The following is an 18,394-nucleotide window of genomic DNA, read 5'->3' on the forward strand; positions in this document are numbered from 1 at the left end:
TACGAATCCACCGATAACGTGGTGGAGAATTAAAAGGGTCGACTCCCGGCCGCAAAACGAATAAACGATGAATCGTGTAAACGTGACACAGCGAGGAGCCGAGGACGCGCGCGCGAAACGCAAGTCCTTATATACCCATCGAGATGAAAAATTTCCCAGAAATTTTTGGAAAATTCCTAGAATCGTATAAAAATTTTGTATAACATTCCCCTGTACGACAGGTTCGAAAAATTTCCTGGAATTCCAGAAAATTTCCGGGATATTTTTGGACCCGACCAAGAATGGTTGCAGCTGACGATTCGACGGTTCAGTAATCGAACCTGTAGACCCGGCTGTTCATATTGTTATTATTATTTTTTTTTTTCATCAATAAGTAGGGGACGTCCTCGGCTGTAAAAGTATATCACGACGTTGAAGATGCAGCGCCATCTATCGATCATAACTGTGGAATGCTACGGTTCCAATGCAGACAGTCCATGTAATTGAAATTACGTTCTCGCAGATGCGCGAATTCATACAGTTACTTTCAGATACGAAATAAATTTATCTCATCGAGAGTCTCTGAGTGCATTTAAAGTCCACCACCAACTTGGACGGGAAAAGCGATGACTGGCGAGAAGAGCTTCAAATCACAAATGCTTCATTTCAGAACCTTAATGTTTTCACAGTTTTGTACAGTGCTTGCAGAGCATCTGATCTCTTGAATGATATGAAAAATAAAACTCGTATGGTAAGCAGTTTCTTGGGATTGGATCGGCAAAGAAAAGACGTTCAATAAACCTCCAGATGAAAACACTAGCATCAAACATATCAGATATCAGTTTGCATGTCAAAGTGTTGTAACCTGGGGGTAGCGGCTGCCGACACAACATTCAAAAAGGGCAGCCGTACCAAAAAAAAAGAAAGAAAAAAAAATAGGAGAAGCGAAACCGCAGTTTCGCCCCCCGTCAACGCCCAAGAAAGTTTCACTTTGCTTTGGCAAGTTAGAACTAACGAAAGAAAAACTCGAAGAACTCAAGAAAACATTTTTTGTTAGTTTTTTTTTTTCAGTTTTTTTTGTTTTTTTGTTTTTAATTTTTTTTTTTTTTTTGCGTTTTTTTTTTCTCATCTGCGACTTGACGGTGATTTCGCCAAGTCTACATCGATTCAGAACCAGTTTCTGAAGTACCCAATTCAACGCAATGCCAAACTCGGTTTAAAATCCGCAAAACTGTCGCATGTTGGCACGCGCTAGCTTCCTCACTCGGCGCATGTTCTCTGGGACTGGAGTCGAGGCGCGAATTGGGGCAGATCTTCTTCTCCTGCGTGGCACTTCAATCGCTCGAGGAGCAATAACATCTAAATAGCTTCCTCCCAAGAAGTCCAACGTTGGAGATGTTGGTTGGATATTTCCAACGCAACAATAACTCGGTTCAGAAGAAATGTAGCTTCCTCCTAACGAGTAGTGTAGGGTCGGACTTGTAGGACGAAGGCGGCCAGCACATTCGAATGTTTGGTCACCGAAAAAGAACCTCTCGAAAGAGCTTTCGTCGTCGTCGTCGTCCTCCTCCTCCTCCTCTCCAACGTGCGCCACAACGAACGGTTGTTGTTCATATTCCTCCCTCGCAACCTGTTCCGGAATTCCAGCATTCGATGAAAGCGGTGGAATGCTTTCTTCCATCTGATTTTCAGAGACAGGCAGAAATAGTGAGGATATTTCACTTACTTCGTCGTCGGAGCTGTCCCTTGGGATGGCACGAAGAAAATCCCAAAGCTGACCAGCCTTTCCATTAGACGACATCTCTCTTTGAGCACGAAGGATAATGTCTTCTATATTCATGGATGGTCCCGACACTTCGGATAAGCTGGAGTCGGTGCCCGGTGCCTCCAACAGGCTTGAGCAATCACCCTCGTACTCAGAACTGTTAGGGCTCAAGGAGATGTTGACGGCCTCCTCACGAGCCTCTTCACCAGACGCCTTCTGCTCAGGTGGTACGGCGTCATCCTCCTCCACATTCCTTGTGCGGAATCTCTTCCAGCGCATCAACATAGATGTCACGAATGCTATTGCGCAAATTTTCGCCATCTTCTCTCTCTCTCTTTTCGTTAATACGAATCCACCGATAACGTGGTGGAGAATTAAAAGGGTCGACTCCCGGCCGCAAAACGAATAAACGATGAATCGTGTAAACGTGACACAGCGAGGAGCCGAGGACGCGCGCGCGAAACGCAAGTCCTTATATACCCATCGAGATGAAAAATTTCCCAGAAATTTTTGGAAAATTCCTAGAATCGTATAAAAATTTTGTATAACATTCCCCTGTACGACAGGTTCGAAAAATTTCCTGGAATTCCAGAAAATTTCCGGGATATTTTTGGACCCGACCAAGAATGGTTGCAGCTGACGATTCGACGGTTCAGTAATCGAACCTGTAGACCCGGCTGTTCATATTGTTATTATTATTTTTTTTTTTCATCAATAAGTAGGGGACGTCCTCGGCTGTAAAAGTATATCACGACGTTGAAGATGCAGCGCCATCTATCGATCATAACTGTGGAATGCTACGGTTCCAATGCAGACAGTCCATGTAATTGAAATTACGTTCTCGCAGATGCGCGAATTCATACAGTTACTTTCAGATACGAAATAAATTTATCTCATCGAGAGTCTCTGAGTGCATTTAAAGTCCACCACCAACTTGGACGGGAAAAGCGATGACTGGCGAGAAGAGCTTCAAATCACAAATGCTTCATTTCAGAACCTTAATGTTTTCACAGTTTTGTACAGTGCTTGCAGAGCATCTGATCTCTTGAATGATATGAAAAATAAAACTCGTATGGTAAGCAGTTTCTTGGGATTGGATCGGCAAAGAAAAGACGTTCAATAAACCTCCAGATGAAAACACTAGCATCAAACATATCAGATATCAGTTTGCATGTCAAAGTGTTGTAACCTGGGGGTAGCGGCTGCCGACACAACATTCAAAAAGGGCAGCCGTACCAAAAAAAAAGAAAGAAAAAAAAATAGGAGAAGCGAAACCGCAGTTTCGCCCCCCGTCAACGCCCAAGAAAGTTTCACTTTGCTTTGGCAAGTTAGAACTAACGAAAGAAAAACTCGAAGAACTCAAGAAAACATTTTTTGTTAGTTTTTTTTTTTAAGTTTTTTTTGTTTTTTTGTTTTTAATTTTTTTTTTTTTTTTTGCGTTTTTTTTTTCTCATCTGCGACTTGACGGTGATTTCGCCAAGTCTACATCGATTCAGAACCAGTTTCTGAAGTACCCAATTCAACGCAATGCCAAACTCGGTTTAAAATCCGCAAAACTGTCGCATGTTGGCACGCGCTAGCTTCCTCACTCGGCGCATGTTCTCTGGGACTGGAGTCGAGGCGCGAATTGGGGCAGATCTTCTTCTCCTGCGTGGCACTTCAATCGCTCGAGGAGCAATAACATCTAAATAGCTTCCTCCCAAGAAGTCCAACGTTAGAGATGTTGGTTGGATATTTCCAACGCAACAATAACTCGGTTCAGAAGAAATGTAGCTTCCTCCTAACGAGTAGTGTAGGGTCGGACTTGTAGGACGAAGGCGGCCAGCACATTCGAATGTTTGGTCACCGAAAAAGAACCTCTCGAAAGAGCTTTCGTCGTCGTCGTCGTCGTCCTCCTCCTCCTCTCCAACGTGCGCCACAACGAACGGTTGTTGTTCATATTCCACCCTCGCAACCTGTTCCGGAATTCCAGCATTCGATGAAAGCGGTGGAATGCTTTCTTCCATCTGATTTTCAGAGACAGGCAGAAATAGTGAGGATATTTCACTTACTTCGTCGTCGGAGCTGTCCCTTGGGATGGCACGAAGAAAATCCCAAAGCTGACCAGCCTTTCCATTAGACGACATCTCTCTTTGAGCACGAAGGATAATGTCTTCTATATTCATGGATGGTCCCGACACTTCGGATAAGCTGGAGTCGGTGCCCGGTGCCTCCAACAGGCTTGAGCAATCACCCTCGTACTCAGAACTGTTAGGGCTCAAGGAGATGTTGACGGCCTCCTCACGAGCCTCTTCACCAGACGCCTTCTGCTCAGGTGGTACGGCGTCATCCTCCTCCACATTCCTTGTGCGGAATCTCTTCCAGCGCATCAACATAGATGTCACGAATGCTATTGCGCAAATTTTCGCCATCTTCTCTCTCTCTCTTTTCGTTAATACGAATCCACCGATAACGTGGTGGAGAATTAAAAGGGTCGACTCCCGGCCGCAAAACGAATAAACGATGAATCGTGTAAACGTGACACAGCGAGGAGCCGAGGACGCGCGCGCGAAACGCAAGTCCTTATATACCCATCGAGATGAAAAATTTCCCAGAAATTTTTGGAAAATTCCTAGAATCGTATAAAAATTTTGTATAACATTCCCCTGTACGACAGGTTCGAAAAATTTCCTGGAATTCCAGAAAATTTCCGGGATATTTTTGGACCCGACCAAGAATGGTTGCAGCTGACGATTCGACGGTTCAGTAATCGAACCTGTAGACCCGGCTGTTCATATTGTTATTATTATTTTTTTTTTCATCAATAAGTAGGGGACGTCCTCGGCTGTAAAAGTATATCACGACGTTGAAGATGCAGCGCCATCTATCGATCATAACTGTGGAATGCTACGGTTCCAATGCAGACAGTCCATGTAATTGAAATTACGTTCTCGCAGATGCGCGAATTCATACAGTTACTTTCAGATACGAAATAAATTTATCTCATCGAGAGTCTCTGAGTGCATTTAAAGTCCACCACCAACTTGGACGGGAAAAGCGATGACTGGCGAGAAGAGCTTCAAATCACAAATGCTTCATTTCAGAACCTTAATGTTTTCACAGTTTTGTACAGTGCTTGCAGAGCATCTGATCTCTTGAATGATATGAAAAATAAAACTCGTATGGTAAGCAGTTTCTTGGGATTGGATCGGCAAAGAAAAGACGTTCAATAAACCTCCAGATGAAAACACTAGCATCAAACATATCAGATATCAGTTTGCATGTCAAAGTGTTGTAACCTGGGGGTAGCGGCTGCCGACACAACATTCAAAAAGGGCAGCCGTACCAAAAAAAAAGAAAGAAAAAAAAATAGGAGAAGCGAAACCGCAGTTTCGCCCCCCGTCAACGCCCAAGAAAGTTTCACTTTGCTTTGGCAAGTTAGAACTAACGAAAGAAAAACTCGAAGAACTCAAGAAAACATTTTTTGTTAGTTTTTTTTTTTAAGTTTTTTTTGTTTTTTTGTTTTTAATTTTTTTTTTTTTTTTTGCGTTTTTTTTTTCTCATCTGCGACTTGACGGTGATTTCGCCAAGTCTACATCGATTCAGAACCAGTTTCTGAAGTACCCAATTCAACGCAATGCCAAACTCGGTTTAAAATCCGCAAAACTGTCGCATGTTGGCACGCGCTAGCTTCCTCACTCGGCGCATGTTCTCTGGGACTGGAGTCGAGGCGCGAATTGGGGCAGATCTTCTTCTCCTGCGTGGCACTTCAATCGCTCGAGGAGCAATAACATCTAAATAGCTTCCTCCCAAGAAGTCCAACGTTAGAGATGTTGGTTGGATATTTCCAACGCAACAATAACTCGGTTCAGAAGAAATGTAGCTTCCTCCTAACGAGTAGTGTAGGGTCGGACTTGTAGGACGAAGGCGGCCAGCACATTCGAATGTTTGGTCACCGAAAAAGAACCTCTCGAAAGAGCTTTCGTCGTCGTCGTCGTCGTCCTCCTCCTCCTCTCCAACGTGCGCCACAACGAACGGTTGTTGTTCATATTCCACCCTCGCAACCTGTTCCGGAATTCCAGCATTCGATGAAAGCGGTGGAATGCTTTCTTCCATCTGATTTTCAGAGACAGGCAGAAATAGTGAGGATATTTCACTTACTTCGTCGTCGGAGCTGTCCCTTGGGATGGCACGAAGAAAATCCCAAAGCTGACCAGCCTTTCCATTAGACGACATCTCTCTTTGAGCACGAAGGATAATGTCTTCTATATTCATGGATGGTCCCGACACTTCGAATAAGCTGGAGTCGGTGCCCGGTGCCTCCAACAGGCTTGAGCAATCACCCTCGTACTCAGAACTGTTAGGGCTCAAGGAGATGTTGACGGCCTCCTCACGAGCCTCTTCACCAGACGCCTTCTGCTCAGGTGGTACGGCGTCATCCTCCTCCACATTCCTTGTGCGGAATCTCTTCCAGCGCATCAACATAGATGTCACGAATGCTATTGCGCAAATTTTCGCCATCTTCTCTCTCTCTCTTTTCGTTAATACGAATCCACCGATAACGTGGTGGAGAATTAAAAGGGTCGACTCCCGGCCGCAAAACGAATAAACGATGAATCGTGTAAACGTGACACAGCGAGGAGCCGAGGACGCGCGCGCGAAACGCAAGTCCTTATATACCCATCGAGATGAAAAATTTCCCAGAAATTTTTGGAAAATTCCTAGAATCGTATAAAAATTTTGTATAACATTCCCCTGTACGACAGGTTCGAAAAATTTCCTGGAATTCCAGAAAATTTCCGGGATATTTTAGGACCCGACCAAGAATGGTTGCAGCTGACGATTCGACGGTTCAGTAATCGAACCTGTAGACCCGGCTGTTCATATTGTTATTATTATTTTTTTTTTCATCAATAAGTAGGGGACGTCCTCGGCTGTAAAAGTATATCACGACGTTGAAGATGCAGCGCCATCTATCGATCATAACTGTGGAATGCTACGGTTCCAATGCAGACAGTCCATGTAATTGAAATTACGTTCTCGCAGATGCGCGAATTCATACAGTTACTTTCAGATACGAAATAAATTTATCTCATCGAGAGTCTCTGAGTGCATTTAAAGTCCACCACCAACTTGGACGGGAAAAGCGATGACTGGCGAGAAGAGCTTCAAATCACAAATGCTTCATTTCAGAACCTTAATGTTTTCACAGTTTTGTACAGTGCTTGCAGAGCATCTGATCTCTTGAATGATATGAAAAATAAAACTCGTATGGTAAGCAGTTTCTTGGGATTGGATCGGCAAAGAAAAGACGTTCAATAAACCTCCAGATGAAAACACTAGCATCAAACATATCAGATATCAGTTTGCATGTCAAAGTGTTGTAACCTGGGGGTAGCGGCTGCCAACACAACATTCAAAAAGGGCAGCCGTACCAAAAAAAAAGAAAGAAAAAAAAAATAGGAGAAGCGAAACCGCAGTTTCGCCCCCCGTCAACGCCCAAGAAAGTTTCACTTTGCTTTGGCAAGTTAGAACTAACGAAAGAAAAACTCGAAGAACTCAAGAAAACATTTTTTGTTAGTTTTTTTTTTTTAAGTTTTTTTTTTTTTGTTTTTTTGTTTTTAATTTTTTTTTTTTTTTTGCGTTTTTTTTTTCTCATCTGCGACTTGACGGTGATTTCGCCAAGTCTACATCGATTCAGAACCAGTTTCTGAAGTACCCAATTCAACGCAATGCCAAACTCGGTTTAAAATCCGCAAAACTGTCGCATGTTGGCACGCGCTAGCTTCCTCACTCGGCGCATGTTCTCTGGGACTGGAGTCGAGGCGCGAATTTGGGCAGATCTTCTTCTCCTGCGTGGCACTTCAATCGCTCGAGGAGCAATAACATCTAAATAGCTTCCTCCCAAGAAGTCCAACGTTGGAGATGTTGGTTGGATATTTCCAACGCAACAATAACTCGGTTCAGAAGAAATGTAGCTTCCTCCTAACGAGTAGTGTAGGGTTGGACTTGTAGGACGAAGGCGGCCAGCACATTCGAATGTTTGGTCACCGAAAAAGAACCTCTCGAAAGAGCTTTCGTCGTCGTCGTCGTCCTCCTCCTCCTCCTCTCCAACGTGCGCCACAACGAACGGTTGTTGTTCATATTCCTCCCTCGCAACCTGTTCCGGAATTCCAGCATTCGATGAAAGCGGTGGAATGCTTTCTTCCATCTGATTTTCAGAGACAGGCAGAAATAGTGAGGATATTTCACTTACTTCGTCGTCGGAGCTGTCCCTTGGGATGGCACGAAGAAAATCCCAAAGCTGACCAGCCTTTCCATTAGACGACATCTCTCTTTGAGCACGAAGGATAATGTCTTCTATATTCATGGATGGTCCCGACACTTCGAATAAGCTGGAGTCGGTGCCCGGTGCCTCCAACAGGCTTGAGCAATCACCCTCGTACTCAGAACTGTTAGGGCTCAAGGAGATGTTGACGGCCTCCTCACGAGCCTCTTCACCAGACGCCTTCTGCTCAGGTGGTACGGCGTCATCCTCCTCCACATTCCTTGTGCGGAATCTCTTCCAGCGCATCAACATAGATGTCACGAATGCTGTTGCGCAAATTTTCGCCATCTTCTCTCTCTCTCTTTTCGTTAATACGAATCCACCGATAACGTGGTGGAGAATTAAAAGGGTCGACTCCCGGCCGCAAAACGAATAAACGATGAATCGTGTAAACGTGACACAGCGAAGAGCCGAGGACGCGCGCGCGAAACGCAAGTCCTTATATACCCATCGAGATGAAAAATTTCCCAGAAATTTTTGGAAAATTCCTAGAATCGTATAAAAATTTTGTATAACATTCCCCTGTACGACAGGTTCGGAAAATTTCCTGGAATTCCAGAAAATTTTCGGGATATTTTTGGACCCGACCAAGAATGGTTGCAGCTGACGATTCGACGGTTCAGTAATCGAACCTGTAGACCCGGCTGTTCATATTGTTATTATTATTTTTTTTTTCATCAATAAGTAGGGGACGTCCTCGGCTGTAAAAGTATATCACGACGTTGAAGATGCAGCGCCATCTATCGATCATAACTGTGGAATGCTACGGTTCCAATGCAGACAGTCCATGTAATTGAAATTACGTTCTCGCAGATGCGCGAATTCATACAGTTACTTTCAGATACGAAATAAATTTATCTCATCGAGAGTCTCTGAGTGCATTTAAAGTCCACCACCAACTTGGACGGGAAAAGCGATGACTGGCGAGAAGAGCTTCAAATCACAAATGCTTCATTTAGGAACCTTAATGTTTTCACAGTTTTGTACAGTGCTTGCAGAGCATCTGATCTCTTGAATGATATGAAAAATAAAACTCGTATGGTAAGCAGTTTCTTGGGATTGGATCGGCAAAGAAAAGACGTTCAATAAACCTCCAGATGAAAACACTAGCATCAAACATATCAGATATCAGTTTGCATGTCAAAGTGTTGTAACCTGGGGGTAGCGGCTGCCAACACAACATTCAAAAAGGGCAGCCGTACCAAAAAAAAAGAAAGAAAAAAAATAGGAGAAGCGAAACCGCAGTTTCGCCCCCCGTCAACGCCCAAGAAAGTTTCACTTTGCTTTGGCAAGTTAGAACTAACAAAAGAAAAACTCGAAGAACTCAAGAAAACATTTTTTGTTAGTTTTTTTTTTTTAAGTTTTTTTTGTTTTTTTGTTTTTAATTTTTTTTTTTTTTTTTGCGTTTTTTTTTTCTCATCTGCGACTTGACGGTGATTTCGCCAAGTCTACATCGATTCAGAACCAGTTTCTGAAGTACCCAATTCAACGCAATGCCAAACTCGGTTTAAAATCCGCAAAACTGTCGCATGTTGGCACGCGCTAGCTTCCTCACTCGGCGCATGTTCTCTGGGACTGGAGTCGAGGCGCGAATTGGGGCAGATCTTCTTCTCCTGCGTGGCACTTCAATCGCTCGAGGAGCAATAACATCTAAATAGCTTCCTCCCAAGAAGTCCAACGTTGGAGATGTTGGTTGGATATTTCCAACGCAACAATAACTCGGTTCAGAAGAAATGTAGCTTCCTCCTAACGAGTAGTGTAGGGTTGGACTTGTAGGACGAAGGCGGCCAGCACATTCGAATGTTTGGTCACCGAAAAAGAACCTCTCGAAAGAGCTTTCGTCGTCGTCGTCGTCCTCCTCCTCCTCCTCTCCAACGTGCGCCACAACGAACGGTTGTTGTTCATATTCCTCCCTCGCAACCTGTTCCGGAATTCCAGCATTCGATGAAAGCGGTGGAATGCTTTCTTCCATCTGATTTTCAGAGACAGGCAGAAATAGTGAGGATATTTCACTTACTTCGTCGTCGGAGCTGTCCCTTGAGATGGCACGAAGAAAATCCCAAAGCTGACCAGCCTTTCCATTAGACGACATCTCTCTTTGAGCACGAAGGATAATGTCTTCTATATTCATGGATGGTCCCGACACTTCGAATAAGCTGGAGTCGGTGCCCGGTGCCTCCAACAGGCTTGAGCAATCACCCTCGTACTCAGAACTGTTAGGGCTCAAGGAGATGTTGACGGCCTCCTCACGAGCCTCTTCACCAGACGCCTTCTGCTCAGGTGGTACGGCGTCATCCTCCTCCACATTCCTTGTGCGGAATCTCTTCCAGCGCATCAACATAGATGTCACGAATGCTATTGCGCAAATTTTCGCCATCTTCTCTCTCTCTCTTTTCGTTAATACGAATCCACCGATAACGTGGTGGAGAATTAAAAGGGTCGACTCCCGGCCGCAAAACGAATAAACGATGAATCGTGTAAACGTGACACAGCGAGGAGCCGAGGACGCGCGCGCGAAACGCAAGTCCTTATATACCCATCGAGATGAAAAATTTCCCAGAAATTTTTGGAAAATTCCTAGAATCGTATAAAAATTTTGTATAACATTCCCCTGTACGACAGGTTCGAAAAATTTCCTGGAATTCCAGAAAATTTCCGGGATATTTTTGGACCCGACCAAGAATGGTTGCAGCTGACGATTCGACGGTTCAGTAATCGAACCTGTAGACCCGGCTGTTCATATTGTTATTATTATTTTTTTTTTTCATCAATAAGTAGGGGACGTCCTCGGCTGTAAAAGTATATCACGACGTTGAAGATGCAGCGCCATCTATCGATCATAACTGTGGAATGCTACGGTTCCAATGCAGACAGTCCATGTAATTGAAATTACGTTCTCGCAGATGCGCGAATTCATACAGTTACTTTCAGATACGAAATAAATTTATCTCATCGAGAGTCTCTGAGTGCATTTAAAGTCCACCACCAACTTGGACGGGAAAAGCGATGACTGGCGAGAAGAGCTTCAAATCACAAATGCTTCATTTAGGAACCTTAATGTTTTCACAGTTTTGTACAGTGCTTGCAGAGCATCTGATCTCTTGAATGATATGAAAAATAAAACTCGTATGGTAAGCAGTTTCTTGGGATTGGATCGGCAAAGAAAAGACGTTCAATAAACCTCCAGATGAAAACACTAGCATCAAACATATCAGATATCAGTTTGCATGTCAAAGTGTTGTAACCTGGGGGTAGCGGCTGCCAACACAACATTCAAAAAGGGCAGCCGTACCAAAAAAAAAGAAAGAAAAAAAATAGGAGAAGCGAAACCGCAGTTTCGCCCCCCGTCAACGCCCAAGAAAGTTTCACTTTGCTTTGGCAAGTTAGAACTAACAAAAGAAAAACTCGAAGAACTCAAGAAAACATTTTTTGTTAGTTTTTTTTTTTTAAGTTTTTTTTGTTTTTTTGTTTTTAATTTTTTTTTTTTTTTTTTGCGTTTTTTTTTTCTCATCTGCGACTTGACGGTGATTTCGCCAAGTCTACATCGATTCAGAACCAGTTTCTGAAGTACCCAATTCAACGCAATGCCAAACTCGGTTTAAAATCCGCAAAACTGTCGCATGTTGGCACGCGCTAGCTTCCTCACTCGGCGCATGTTCTCTGGGACTGGAGTCGAGGCGCGAATTGGGGCAGATCTTCTTCTCCTGCGTGGCACTTCAATCGCTCGAGGAGCAATAACATCTAAATAGCTTCCTCCCAAGAAGTCCAACGTTGGAGATGTTGGTTGGATATTTCCAACGCAACAATAACTCGGTTCAGAAGAAATGTAGCTTCCTCCTAACGAGTAGTGTAGGGTCGGACTTGTAGGACGAAGGCGGCCAGCACATTCGAATGTTTGGTCACCGAAAAAGAACCTCTCGAAAGAGCTTTCGTCGTCGTCGTCCTCCTCCTCCTCCTCCTCTCCAACGTGCGCCACAACGAACGGTTGTTGTTCATATTCCTCCCTCGCAACCTGTTCCGGAATTCCAGCATTCGATGAAAGCGGTGGAATGCTTTCTTCCATCTGATTTTCAGAGACAGGCAGAAATAGTGAGGATATTTCACTTACTTCGTCGTCGGAGCTGTCCCTTGGGATGGCACGAAGAAAATCCCAAAGCTGACCAGCCTTTCCATTAGACGACATCTCTCTTTGAGCACGAAGGATAATGTCTTCTATATTCATGGATGGTCCCGACACTTCGAATAAGCTGGAGTCGGTGCCCGGTGCCTCCAACAGGCTTGAGCAATCACCCTCGTACTCAGAACTGTTAGGGCTCAAGGAGATGTTGACGGCCTCCTCACGAGCCTCTTCACCAGACGCCTTCTGCTCAGGTGGTACGGCGTCATCCTCCTCCACATTCCTTGTGCGGAATCTCTTCCAGCGCATCAACATAGATGTCACGAATGCTATTGCGCAAATTTTCGCCATCTTCTCTCTCTCTCTTTTCGTTAATACGAATCCACCGATAACGTGGTGGAGAATTAAAAGGGTCGACTCCCGGCCGCAAAACGAATAAACGATGAATCGTGTAAACGTGACACAGCGAGGAGCCGAGGACGCGCGCGCGAAACGCAAGTCCTTATATACCCATCGAGATGAAAAATTTCCCAGAAATTTTTGGAAAATTCCTAGAATCGTATAAAAATTTTGTATAACATTCCCCTGTACGACAGGTTCGAAAAATTTCCTGGAATTCCAGAAAATTTCCGGGATATTTTTGGACCCGACCAAGAATGGTTGCAGCTGACGATTCGACGGTTCAGTAATCGAACCTGTAGACCCGGCTGTTCATATTGTTATTATTATTATTTTTTTTCATCAATAAGTAGGGGACGTCCTCGGCTGTAAAAGTATATCACGACGTTGAAGATGCAGCGCCATCTATCGATCATAACTGTGGAATGCTACGGTTCCAATGCAGACAGTCCATGTAATTGAAATTACGTTCTCGCAGATGCGCGAATTCATACAGTTACTTTCAGATACGAAATAAATTTATCTCATCGAGAGTCTCTGAGTGCATTTAAAGTCCACCACCAACTTGGACGGGAAAAGCGATGACTGGCGAGAAGAGCTTCAAATCACAAATGCTTCATTTAGGAACCTTAATGTTTTCACAGTTTTGTACAGTGCTTGCAGAGCATCTGATCTCTTGAATGATATGAAAAATAAAACTCGTATGGTAAGCAGTTTCTTGGGATTGGATCGGCAAAGAAAAGACGTTCAATAAACCTCCAGATGAAAACACTAGCATCAAACATATCAGATATCAGTTTGCATGTCAAAGTGTTGTAACCTGGGGGTAGCGGCTGCCAACACAACATTCAAAAAGGGCAGCCGTACCAAAAAAAAAGAAAGAAAAAAAATAGGAGAAGCGAAACCGCAGTTTCGCCCCCCGTCAACGCCCAAGAAAGTTTCACTTTGCTTTGGCAAGTTAGAACTAACAAAAGAAAAACTCGAAGAACTCAAGAAAACATTTTTTGTTAGTTTTTTTTTTTTAAGTTTTTTTTGTTTTTTTGTTTTTAATTTTTTTTTTTTTTTTTGCGTTTTTTTTTTCTCATCTGCGACTTGACGGTGATTTCGCCAAGTCTACATCGATTCAGAACCAGTTTCTGAAGTACCCAATTCAACGCAATGCCAAACTCGGTTTAAAATCCGCAAAACTGTCGCATGTTGGCACGCGCTAGCTTCCTCACTCGGCGCATGTTCTCTGGGACTGGAGTCGAGGCGCGAATTGGGGCAGATCTTCTTCTCCTGCGTGGCACTTCAATCGCTCGAGGAGCAATAACATCTAAATAGCTTCCTCCCAAGAAGTCCAACGTTGGAGATGTTGGTTGGATATTTCCAACGCAACAATAACTCGGTTCAGAAGAAATGTAGCTTCCTCCTAACGAGTAGTGTAGGGTCGGACTTGTAGGACGAAGGCGGCCAGCACATTCGAATGTTTGGTCACCGAAAAAGAACCTCTCGAAAGAGCTTTCGTCGTCGTCGTCCTCCTCCTCCTCCTCCTCTCCAACGTGCGCCACAACGAACGGTTGTTGTTCATATTCCTCCCTCGCAACCTGTTCCGGAATTCCAGCATTCGATGAAAGCGGTGGAATGCTTTCTTCCATCTGATTTTCAGAGACAGGCAGAAATAGTGAGGATATTTCACTTACTTCGTCGTCGGAGCTGTCCCTTGGGATGGCACGAAGAAAATCCCAAAGCTGACCAGCCTTTCCATTAGACGACATCTCTCTTTGAGCACGAAGGATAATGTCTTCTATATTCATGGATGGTCCCGACACTTCGAATAAGCTGGAGTCGGTGCCCGGTGCCTCCAACAGGCTTGAGCAATCACCCTCGTACTCAGAACTGTTAGGGCTCAAGGAGATGTTGACGGCCTCCTCACGAGCCTCTTCACCAGACGCCTTCTGCTCAGGTGGTACGGCGTCATCCTCCTCCACATTCCTTGTGCGGAATCTCTTCCAGCGCATCAACATAGATGTCACGAATGCTATTGCGCAAATTTTCGCCATCTTCTCTCTCTCTCTTTTCGTTAATACGAATCCACCGATAACGTGGTGGAGAATTAAAAGGGTCGACTCCCGGCCGCAAAACGAATAAACGATGAATCGTGTAAACGTGACACAGCGAGGAGCCGAGGACGCGCGCGCGAAACGCAAGTCCTTATATACCCATCGAGATGAAAAATTTCCCAGAAATTTTTGGAAAATTCCTAGAATCGTATAAAAATTTTGTATAACATTCCCCTGTACGACAGGTTCGAAAAATTTCCTGGAATTCCAGAAAATTTCCGGGATATTTTTGGACCCGACCAAGAATGGTTGCAGCTGACGATTCGACGGTTCAGTAATCGAACCTGTAGACCCGGCTGTTCATATTGTTATTATTATTATTTTTTTTCATCAATAAGTAGGGGACGTCCTCGGCTGTAAAAGTATATCACGACGTTGAAGATGCAGCGCCATCTATCGATCATAACTGTGGAATGCTACGGTTCCAATGCAGACAGTCCATGTAATTGAAATTACGTTCTCGCAGATGCGCGAATTCATACAGTTACTTTCAGATACGAAATAAATTTATCTCATCGAGAGTCTCTGAGTGCATTTAAAGTCCACCACCAACTTGGACGGGAAAAGCGATGACTGGCGAGAAGAGCTTCAAATCACAAATGCTTCATTTCAGAACCTTAATGTTTTCACAGTTTTGTACAGTGCTTGCAGAGCATCTGATCTCTTGAATGATATGAAAAATAAAACTCGTATGGTAAGCAGTTTCTTGGGATTGGATCGGCAAAGAAAAGACGTTCAATAAACCTCCAGATGAAAACACTAGCATCAAACATATCAGATATCAGTTTGCATGTCAAAGTGTTGTAACCTGGGGGTAGCGGCTGCCAACACAACATTCAAAAAGGGCAGCCGTACCAAAAAAAAAGAAAGAAAAAAAAATAGGAGAAGCGAAACCGCAGTTTCGCCCCCCGTCAACGCCCAAGAAAGTTTCACTTTGCTTTGGCAAGTTAGAACTAACGAAAGAAAAACTCGAAGAACTCAAGAAAACATTTTTTGTTAGTTTTTTTTTTTAAGTTTTTTTTTTTTTGTTTTTATGTTTTTAATTTTTTTTTTTTTTTTTTGCGTTTTTTTTTTCTCATCTGCGACTTGACGGTGATTTCGCCAAGTCTACATCGATTCAGAACCAGTTTCTGAAGTACCCAATTCAACGCAATGCCAAACTCGGTTTAAAATCCGCAAAACTGTCGCATGTTGGCACGCGCTAGCTTCCTCACTCGGCGCATGTTCTCTGGGACTGGAGTCGAGGCGCGAATTGGGGCAGATCTTCTTCTCCTGCGTGGCACTTCAATCGCTCGAGGAGCAATAACATCTAAATAGCTTCCTCCCAAGAAGTCCAACGTTGGAGATGTTGGTTGGATATTTCCAACGCAACAATAACTCGGTTCAGAAGAAATGTAGCTTCCTCCTAACGAGTAGTGTAGGGTCGGACTTGTAGGACGAAGGCGGCCAGCACATTCGAATGTTTGGTCACCGAAAAAGAACCTCTCGAAAGAGCTTTCGTCGTCGTCGTCGTCCTCCTCCTCCTCCTCTCCAACGTGCGCCACAACGAACGGTTGTTGTTCATATTCCTCCCTCGCAACCTGTTCCGGAATTCCAGCATTCGATGAAAGCGGTGGAATGCTTTCTTCCATCTGATTTTCAGAGACAGGCAGAAATAGTGAGGATATTTCACTTACTTCGTCGTCGGAGCTGTCCCTTGGGATGGCACGAAGAAAATCCCAAAGCTGACCAGCCTTTCCATTAGACGACATCTCTCTTTGAGCACGAAGGATAATGTCTTCTATATTCATGGATGGTCCCGACACTTCGAATAAGCTGGAGTCGGTGCCCGGTGCCTCCAACAGGCTTGAGCAATCACCCTCGTACTCAGAACTGTTAGGGCTCAAGGAGATGTTGACGGCCTCCTCACGAGCCTCTTCACCAGACGCCTTCTGCTCAGGTGGTACGGCGTCATCCTCCTCCACATTCCTTGTGCGGAATCTCTTCCAGCGCATCAACATAGATGTCACGAATGCTATTGCGCAAATTTTCGCCATCTTCTCTCTCTCTCTTTTCGTTAATACGAATCCACCGATAACGTGGTGGAGAATTAAAAGGGTCGACTCCCGGCCGCAAAACGAATAAACGATGAATCGTGTAAACGTGACACAGCGAGGAGCCGAGGACGCGCGCGCGAAACGCAAGTCCTTATATACCCATCGAGATGAAAAATTTCCCAGAAATTTTTGGAAAATTCCTAGAATCGTATAAAAATTTTGTATAACATTCCCCTGTACGACAGGTTCGAAAAATTTCCTGGAATTCCAGAAAATTTCCGGGATATTTTTGGACCCGACCAAGAATGGTTGCAGCTGACGATTCGACGGTTCAGTAATCGAACCTGTAGACCCGGCTGTTCATATTGTTATTATTATTATTTTTTTTCATCAATAAGTAGGGGACGTCCTCGGCTGTAAAAGTATATCACGACGTTGAAGATGCAGCGCCATCTATCGATCATAACTGTGGAATGCTACGGTTCCAATGCAGACAGTCCATGTAATTGAAATTACGTTCTCGCAGATGCGCGAATTCATACAGTTACTTTCAGATACGAAATAAATTTATCTCATCGAGAGTCTCTGAGTGCATTTAAAGTCCACCACCAACTTGGACGGGAAAAGCGATGACTGGCGAGAAGAGCTTCAAATCACAAATGCTTCATTTCAGAACCTTAATGTTTTCACAGTTTTGTACAGTGCTTGCAGAGCATCTGATCTCTTGAATGATATGAAAAATAAAACTCGTATGGTAAGCAGTTTCTTGGGATTGGATCGGCAAAGAAAAGACGTTCAATAAACCTCCAGATGAAAACACTAGCATCAAACATATCAGATATCAGTTTGCATGTCAAAGTGTTGTAACCTGGGGGTAGCGGCTGCCAACACAACATTCAAAAAGGGCAGCCGTACCAAAAAAAAAGAAAGAAAAAAAAAATAGGAGAAGCGAAACCGCAGTTTCGCCCCCCGTCAACGCCCAAGAAAGTTTCACTTTGCTTTGGCAAGTTAGAACTAACGAAAGAAAAACTCGAAGAACTCAAGAAAACATTTTTTGTTAGTTTTTTTTTTTAAGTTTTTTTTTTTTTGTTTTTTTGTTTTTAATTTTTTTTGTTTTTTTTTAAGTTTTTTTTTTCTCATCTGCGACTTGACGGTGATTTCGCCAAGTCTACATCGATTCAGAACCAGTTTCTGAAGTACCCAATTCAACGCAATGCCAAACTCGGTTTAAAATCCGCAAAACTGTCGCATGTTGGCACGCGCTAGCTTCCTCACTCGGCGCATGTTCTCTGGGACTGGAGTCGAGGCGCGAATTTGGGCAGATCTTCTTCTCCTGCGTGGCACTTCAATCGCTCGAGGAGCAATAACATCTAAATAGCTTCCTCCCAAGAAGTCCAACGTTGGAGATGTTGGTTGGATATTTCCAACGCAACAATAACTCGGTTCAGAAGAAATGTAGCTTCCTCCTAACGAGTAGTGTAGGGTTGGACTTGTAGGACGAAGGCGGCCAGCACATTCGAATGTTTGGTCACCGAAAAAGAACCTCTCGAAAGAGCTTTCGTCGTCGTCGTCGTCCTCCTCCTCCTCCTCTCCAACGTGCGCCACAACGAACGGTTGTTGTTCATATTCCTCCCTCGCAACCTGTTCCGGAATTCCAGCATTCGATGAAAGCGGTGGAATGCTTTCTTC

The sequence above is a fragment of the Pholcus phalangioides genome, unplaced genomic scaffold, assembly GCF_987345545.1.
Source record: "Pholcus phalangioides strain wild (caught in Gottingen) unplaced genomic scaffold, Ppha-v1.0 ptg000172l_1, whole genome shotgun sequence".
NCBI classification, from domain to species: domain Eukaryota; kingdom Metazoa; phylum Arthropoda; class Arachnida; order Araneae; family Pholcidae; genus Pholcus; species Pholcus phalangioides.